The following is a 9,089-nucleotide window of genomic DNA, read 5'->3' as shown; positions in this document are numbered from 1 at the left end:
GCTTAAATTAGGGGGGAAAGCCTTTTTCATCAGGAGGAGATGCTCTTGTCAGACAAAAATACATAATCCCTATATCTGGACTGATAGCCAGCCATATGCACTATATTGCCAAACTAATCATTAAAAAATTGAACTGCTTTCTAACACCTTACACCAAACAGCTGTTGCATTAAAACCCCTCCTCAGCCCCCCACTTTAGGTTCTGCCTTCACAGTTCACCCAGATTTGGTTCTGATTGGTCAGTTTCTATGCCAGTCAGAGTCTCCGGGCCTATCTCTGGGCCTGATCAGAGAGGTGGAGCTGATCAGCTGCCCCCACGGAGGTCCGGAGAGAAAGAGTGGCACAGCTATTGGCAAGGCTCGGAGAGAGAGAGACAAGGGCTTATCAACAGCTGCCATGGAGGCTACGGATCAGACCCTGCCCGCTCGCCAGTCCCCTCCCACCCGAGCCTGCTGTGCACACAGCCTGGCATTTAGTTATCCCTTTGGTCATTTTGGATGTTACGGACCCTGGCTCTTTATATATATAAATGTGTAGTACATACCCCCTCAGAGCACCAACTAGTGACCACAGCCCTCTAGCTCCCACTTTTCTTCTATAAATCCTTTTCTAATCCTGCATTTTTTTAAACTCATGTACTTTTGTCTTCCATTGTGGACCCAATATTTGCTCCTTTGACTCATGGAATATTTGGCTTCTAAAGTTTTGATACTTTGGCTCTCTCTTTTAGAAGAGTTTGCTACTCAAACAACATTCCTGTTTTTTGCTGCCAGGTGTTATTCTCTGAAGTACAGAGTCGAAGTTAATTCAGTCTATCTTAGATATAGGCACTTCCAGGGTCTTCCCTATGCTCTGATTGCCTGTCTACCCTCACACTTGTGAAAGACAGATAAGGTCATCACAGCCCCTATTAAAATCCATCACTACTTTGAGTATTCAAACTCATTTTTAATCAATTACATTTAAGTGCAGGCCATGTTTGAGTGATATATTTTAGTGTATAGCAATGAGATACATGATCGCCAGTCTTCAGGATTAATCCTTTTGCTTTAAAAGAAAAAAAAATAATGGGCACAAAGTTTGCTCTGTTTCAGACTTCAAACCCTTCTTCTGTAATCAATGATCAGTATGAATGTATAAGAACTCATTAACATTTTATTCCCTGTTTCAATTTGAACTTAAACTCTCCCATAACAGATTATACACAGAGTGTCTGATCACATTTGACTTTTCAGAGTATAAAAGTGATTTCTCTAAATATTATAAGGTCACTTGACTGTTATCTTTTCCTATATAGGAAATTTAAGGAAATTTAAATGTAAAGGAAAAAGTCCAAATAGTATTTCAATCATCTTTGAAAAAATAAATGAATACATTTTCTTTATTTACAATAGGGATCTAAAAAAGAGTTTGCAATTTTTTGGAAATTTTCAACTGTACATTAAGTATATTTCCTACATAATTAGAGCTTCCTTTATTCTGAAAGTTTCTCAAGGAATGTGTTAGAGATAGATACATGGGTGAATAGAGGAATGGATGTATAGATAGATTTATCTCAATTATTTTTTAATATATTTTATTGATTTTTTACAGAGAGGAAGGGAGAAGGATAGAGAGTTAGAAATATCAATGAGAGAGAAACATTGATCAGCTGCCTCCTGCACACCCCCTGCTGGGGATGTGCCCACAACCAAGGTACATGCCCTTGACCAGAATCCAACCTGGGACCCTTCAGTCTGCAGGCCAATGCTCTATCCACTGAGCCAAACCGGTTAGGGCAATTTATCTCAATTTATCAGTATGTTTATTATATCATATGGGACTTATTTATTAATCTATTATGACTGAAAGGGGGATTTATATGTGTAAAATATAAGTAATAAAGTAAAAGTGATTTTTTACTATTTTTTCAACTCTTTTAAACATTCACAAATAACATGGACCTATTACATGGTGTGTGTGTGTGTGTGTGTTTCCCTCCCACACATCAAAGATAATAAATTTCTTAGAGATGAAAATAAAGTATTTTAGCAGAAAACCTCTCATCTGAAGATCACTAAGAACATAATAGTAGTTTGTAGTTGGTAGTTATTAAGAGTATCTTATACCATAATATACCTTTTCTGTATTTTAATAATGAAATGTATCAGACTCTTGAAGTTATACTGAAAGCTAAGATTTATTGAGCACTTACTATATATTATGCACTTAGAAGAGGGCTTAACATGTAGGAATTTAATTTTCATTGCCACCCTCTAAAATAAATACCAGTACTATACTCTCATCTTGTGCATAAGGATAGTAATGGTCCTTATTTCAGAGGGTGGCTCCAATGGTTCCAAAACTCATATATCTTTTTTTTAATGTACTTGTACTTTTATTTATTTATTTATTTATTTATTTATTTATTATTCTTTATCTGTGTGGTTTAAACCAGGTATGTGTGTCTAAGAGTCGCTTCATAATTCTTTGACTTTTCATCAGGCAAATCTTGGTTCTTTGTCCAAACTTAGAAAAACTAGCTGTTGAATTATGGTTGTTTTTCAGCTCTGTTCCCAGATATTTGGTAAACAGAATTAGACTCAGTTCAAAGCCCACTAACTTGTTTTGAGAACTGATCTCTGCAGTCAATTTATTTATTTGTAAAACGCATTTTCAAGATGTGTCTTTCATAGGATATGACATTTCTTTTTTTCTTTCTTTTTTTTTTATCCTCAACTGAGGATATGTTTCCATTGATTTTTAGAGAATGTGGAAGAGAAAGGGAAAGACAGAGAGAAGCATCAAAGTGAGAGGAACACTGATTGGTTGACTCCTGCATGAGCCCTGACCTGGCCCCAGCCAGGGAGGAGCCTGCAACCTAGGTACACACCCTTGGTCAGAATTGAACCCAGACCCTGCGGTGTGCAGGCTGAGGCATCCACTGAGCCAACCCAGCTAGGGCAGGATATGACATTTCTTAGCCCTCCAGCAGTAGACCTTCCTTTTTTTCTCCAGGAGTGTGGTGAAAAACCCTAGGTCACCTTATTGGATTCTTATTACCCAAGTTACTAAGAATATTACCAGTGGCATACAGGGAGCTTAGCCAATGAGTGGTCAGAAAAAGTGTTTCCTCTGTAGTTCACACCAATTGCCGGCTCAGCCCCTGCCCAGGCCTAACGCTGTGGCTGAGACATTAGGCCTGGGCAGGGGACCCTCAGCTCCCTGCAATCGCCTACTCCGCCCCTGCTCCCTGTGATTGCCAGCTCTGCCCTGCCAAGGCCTAATGCCTGTGGCCGAGGCGTTAGGCCTGGGCAAGGGACCCCCAGCTCCCCCCGATCGCTGGCTCCTCCCCTGCTCCCCACGATCGCCGGCTCTGCCCCTGCCCAGGCCTAACGCCTCTGGCAGACGCGTTAGGCCTGGGCAGGGGACCCCTCAGCTTCAATCGCAGGCTCTGATCGCCGCTGGGCGCCTACGTATGCAAATTAACCACCATCTTTGTTGGGTTAATTTGCATACTCATCTGATTGGCTGGTGGGCGTGGTGAAGGGGTGGTCAATTTGCATGTTTGTCTATTATTAGGTAAGAAGGTATTACATATGTGTCCTTATCCTCCCATTGCCCCCTGACCCCCTCATGCCCTCACCCCCTCCCCTGTTGTCTGTGTCCATTGGTTAGGCTTATATGCATGCATACAAGTCCTTTGGTTGATCTCTCCCCCATAGCCCACCCTCCCCTACCCAAAACTCATATATCTTACCACTCTGCTCTACTACTTCTTAGCAATAGTAAAATATTTAAGAGAGAAAGAGGGCACCAGGGAGGTGGGGAATGGCTCATTTCTCTAACTACATATTAATCATTAGTCAATAAGTTTCTAAGTAGTATTTTATAGTTGTTCAGGGACTGTATGTGTTATTTTTTCAAAGTTAAATTGCAAAGTAAAAACAGTATCATACAAGCAATAATAATGATTTATACTTTCCACCCCGAAGTATTTTCTAACCAAAGGTTGGAAACAGTTTCCACGTATTCCTGAAAAATAGCTTCCTTCAACTGAATCATGCTAATGTTTATTAGCACTTAATAGCATCAGACAGGACAGTATTTTGAAACTCAAGAGTAAGTTGAAGTAGGCAGAATGTGAATATACCAGAGAAGAGTTACCATATTTCAAAATAAATTGTTCAGCACCTTGCATTCCACAGTTCATCAGTATTGATTCCTGCTAATGCTAGAGTATCACATAGACCAACAGAACTTTTATTCTTATAAATGAAAATGGTTCTTGAAAACTGTGATTTTTGACAAATCAAGTAACCTTCTATGTTCACTATTCACTTAATGCTGAGAAATGCTTTGGGTAAATTAGTATATATATATATAGAGAGAGAGAGAGAGAGAGAGAATATGCAAATTAGGCCAGGACACTGTAACAGTCATGACCAGCTCAGGAGGAGGGGCCTGGCATGGGCCTAGAGCCTGAGAACAATATGCAGGGGAGCCTGCCCCCAGCCCCAGGACTGTGGCCATGGCACTAGGCTGCTGGGGCCGGAGCGGAGACACAATCCCACAGGGGGTACAGGTTCGATTCTGATTATGTACCTAGGTTGCAGGCTCCTTGAGTCAAAAAGTTTGCCCACCCCTGGCCTAGAGCCTGAGAACAATATGCAGGGGAGCCGGCCCCCAGCCCCAGGACTGCGGTTATCCTGCCCTAGCCGGTTTGGCTCAGTGGATAGAGCCTTGGCCTGCAGACCACAGGGTCCCAGTTTGATCCCAGTCAAGGTCACGTACCTAGGTTGCAGGCTCCTCCCTGGCCCGGGCCCAGGTCAGGGTTCATGCAGGAGGCAACCAATCGATGTGTTCCTCTCACACTGATGTTTCTCTCTGTCTTTCCCTCTCTCTTCCGCACTCTCTAAAAATTAATGGAAAAATATCCTCAGGTGAGGATAAAAAAAAAGAAAGAAAGAAAGAAAGAAATGTCATGTCCTATGAAAGAGACATCTTGAAAATGCCTAAAGAAAGTTGACATTTTTTCGTGGTGAAGGGACTGGAGTCCATGTTGATGAAAACACCTTGATGGCTGCAGTGGCCGGCAGTGGCAGTAGCAGCTGAGTGATGGGGGTGGCGCCTTCCCCTGATCAGCCCGGTCGCCTCCCACAGAGGGAGGCCAGACTGTGGCTTAGGCCTGTAGGGAGCAGGCCTAACTTATCAGTAGGACATCCCCTGAGGGCTCCCAGACTGTGAGAGGGGGCAGGCTGGGCTGAGGGACCCCACCCCCCTGCAGTGCACGAATTTCATGCACCAGGCCTCCAGTAAAGATATAAAATTCTTAACTGTGTGCTAAAATGGAAATATGAAAAATCATTAGCTTTAGGAACCACATAACAAAAAAGAAAAATCCTCACCTCTACATTTCAGTGGGAAGAGACAGGACCAAATATTAGGAGATAGAATTCTATAAAAAAGTAGGTAGTTATGGAGTAGGGTAGGTAGTTTGCAATTTTATAAAGGTTGTCAGAGAGGATCTCCTTGATACAATGGCATGTGGTTGAAGACTTAGAGGAAATGTGGGGTGAACCTTGCAGATACTAGTATCTAGGAGATGCTTCAGAGGGCTTACCTACTGAGAGGGGTATATATGTGCTGTGCTGAAGAAATAGCAAAGAGGCCAGTGCAGCTGGAGTGGAGAGAGAGGGAGATGAGTAGAGGATGTGGTCAGAGAGGTTATGTGCCAGACAGTTTGGGGCTCTGTAGGTCACTATAAAGACCTTAGCTTTTACTCTGAGTGAAATGAGGAACTATTGTAGAAGAAACATGATCTGGCTGCTTCCTTGAAAAAAAAAAGACTAAATGTGGAAAGGATAGAAGCTGTGAGAATAGTTAGGAGACTATGATCATCTAGATGAGACACAATGTTATCTTGGACATTGGTGATACCAGTAGGGCCAGTGAGAAGTGTTCAGAGTCTGGATATATTTGAATATTGATAGCTAATGGTTTGAATGTGGGGTCTGAGAGAGAGATGTTTATGATGATGAGATGAGATGAGATGAGATGAGATGAGATGAGATAAAAGATGTCTCTCAAATGTTTGGCCTTCACACCTAAAAAGTGAAGGTTATCAAGAGACACGGAAAATACCACAGAAAAACTAGGTTGTTCTGAGGGCGAAGGGGAAGGGCAGGAGTTCAGTTTTGGACATACTAAATTTGAGATGCCTACTAGACATCCCAATAAAGATGACTTAGGCAGTTGATTATATAAGCCTTGAGTTCTGGGGAGAGTTTCTAGCTGAAAATATAAATGTGGGAGTTATTAGCAAAAGAGAAGATGGCCAAGGACTGAGGTCTGAGGCACTCCCATATTAACATGAGATTGAAAGGCAGTCAAAACAAAGGAAACTAAGAAGGAATGGCCAGGAAAGCAGAAAAACAAAGTGGTGTAGCATCCTAGAAAGCAAGAAAAGAAAAATAAAAAAAGGAAGGATTGATTTAATGAGTAAGATTTAGAATTGACCACCAGAAACATAATGTGGAGGTCATGATTGTCTTCGACAAGAGAAGTTTTGAAAGAATGGTGAAGATGAAGATCCAATTAGTCTGATTTAAATGAGTTTAAGAGAGGATTGGAGAAGGAAAACTTGAGCTTATAAGTAAAGGCAACATTTTCAAGTATTTCTGCGATAAAGGGGAACAAAGAAATAAGGTAATTACTGGAAAGGGGAACTGGGATCAAGGATACTTTTTAAGATGAAAAAATTATGATATGAGTATGCTAATTGAAGTGACTCATAGAAAGGGAAAGATGATATAGGAGAGAAAAATGGTCAGGCAAGGAGAGAAATTCTTAAATAAGAATAAGGATTTCCTTGAATAAGAAGAAGATGAGGAATTGGCCTTTGATGGAAAGTGTGACACTTCCTCCATTGTAAAAAAGTGGGAGAAAAAAGCACTTAGGCAGGTACAACTGGTTTGGATGGCAAAAAGTTGGAGGAATTCACATCTGATATTTTCTGCTTGTCAATTGAGTATAAATTGAAGTCAAGAGCTGATAATGAGGAGATAAAGAGGGTCTAAGAGGTTTGGTTATGAAATTGCTTTTTCAAAGTAGAATCAAGGCTACTAGAAAAATATCACATGCTTTTCCCCCCTCTCTATAAAGCCACAGTGCAGATCCCTAAACTTGATGGAATAGTATTTCACCTTGTGGAGTAGTGATAAGTGTGTTTTGAGTTTAATTTGGCCAAAACATACATTTCCAGCTTTATCTCTGTACTACTAGCTCCAGCCAGGCTATACTATTATCTGATCCCCTAAACATATGGTACTGTCTTCAATGCCTTCCCATCTGAACTCATGCTGGCGCATCAACCTGGACTGCTCTCCCTCAATAATGTCTTGTACATCTGGAAAGTTTCCTCTACTTCTTCCTGTATGTCCCCACTGCTACTTGATACTTGCTAGAATTAATTGATAATTCTATATTCCTGGCACTACAAGAGGCATTTTATATATGTTATCTCATTGCATCTTTATAATAATCTTAAAGGGTAGATTGTTTTATCCTAATTGAGCAACGCAGTTTAATACATTGACTCAGTAATTCAACATCTTGACATCTTGTGGAAAAGATGTGGAATGCTTTGTTCTATAGTTAGTGGGAGAGGTAGTATATTAGTTTCCTAGGGCTACCATACAAAGTACCACAGACTGGGTGGCTTAAACAACAGAAATTGATTTCCTTACAGTTCTGGAGAATAGAATTCCAAGATTAAGGTGTAAGCAGGGCTACAAAAATAGAAATTGTTGACATAGTAACTCCTGAGGAAGGGTGGGGATGAAGAGCTCCTGAGGAGAAGCCTGATCACTCTTTGCTATATATACTGCAGCATTATTTAAAGAGTATGGATTATTTCTGTCATTTACAATATTTTAAAATAAAATAAGAACATTACAGTGAACACATTCGTGTATAAAACTATTCTTAATTTCAAATTTTTATCTTAGCATAAATTCCCAGAAATGTGTTACTAAATCAGAAGGTCTGAACATTTTGAAGCCTTTGGATAAAAGCTGGCAAATTGCTTTCCTAATGAGCTGTCATGAGTACATTCTTGAGAAAAATTGTAAACAATTAAACTAGAAAAGAATATTCTTTCTCATCACAAAGTTAAATGAGATTGACTTATCAAAGTTCAATTCTATGTACACCCCTCCCCTCTCTAGTCTTTTCTCTCACTGGGAAAGTTAAACTACATAATCATTCCAATAGAATGCACTAAGTATATGTATTAAGCCTTCATTTAAAAAATATGACAATGTATGCTTATAACAGCTTTATATAGAAATATGTAATTAATCTGTGTGGCTTTTAATAAACACTTGACAAATTTTCTCCAATTACCAAAGATTTGTGCAATAGCTTTTAACATCAAGTTATTTCAAATGTGAAATACAAATGGATGTCATCTTTAATTTGTCCCAAAATATCTGTTTTCATAACTGATTTAATTGCTTACTTTAAAATTTCTAAATTGAAACTTAATAATGATCTTTAAATGTTGACAAATGGCAGATTAAGACAAGTTTTATTCAGAGCTAGAAGTAATGAAATGTTTCTTTTCCTGTTTTCTCAAAAAATAATTATCAGAAAATTCAAACCATTTTATGATTGCTATTTTTGTTTTAATATGCTCAATAGGTCTAGGTACAGAAGTTAAAAAAAAGAAAATAACTAAAACCTACATAGTTCTTTACATTTGAAATATTAAACCAAGGAGTATAGCAACATAACAGTGAAAAGAAGCTAGGGTTTGGCTACAGACAGACCTAAGTTCAAATCAGTATTTTTCATCCTATATAATAAGGAGGTAATATGCAAATTGACCATCACTCCCTCACACAAGATGGCCACCCCCTTGTGGCAGTTGGAGGCAACCAGGCCTGTAGGGAAGGGAGGGCAGTTGGGGGAGACCAGGATTGCAGGGGAGGGCAGATGAGGGAGACCAGGCCTGCAGGGGAGGGCAGTTAGGGGTGACCAGGTTGGCAGGAGAGGGAAGTTAGGGGCAACCAGGCCTGCAGGGGAGGGAAGTTAGGGGCAACCAGGCC

At 40.0% G+C, this 9,089-nt stretch overlaps 1 protein-coding gene across 1 annotated transcript in view; it reads left to right on the top strand.

The window, feature by feature from the left end:
* GRID2 (glutamate receptor, ionotropic, delta 2) overlaps nt 1–9,089 on the top strand; it is a 388,655-nt gene that overhangs the window by 279,217 nt on the left and 100,349 nt on the right. The gene's annotated exons all lie outside the window — the stretch shown is intronic.

The sequence above is a fragment of the Myotis brandtii genome, unplaced genomic scaffold, assembly GCF_000412655.1.
Source record: "Myotis brandtii unplaced genomic scaffold, ASM41265v1 scaffold427, whole genome shotgun sequence".
Classification (NCBI taxonomy): Eukaryota; Metazoa; Chordata; class Mammalia; order Chiroptera; family Vespertilionidae; genus Myotis; species Myotis brandtii.
Note: the sequence above shows the minus strand (reverse complement) of the source record. Positions and strands in the feature narration are given on the sequence as shown.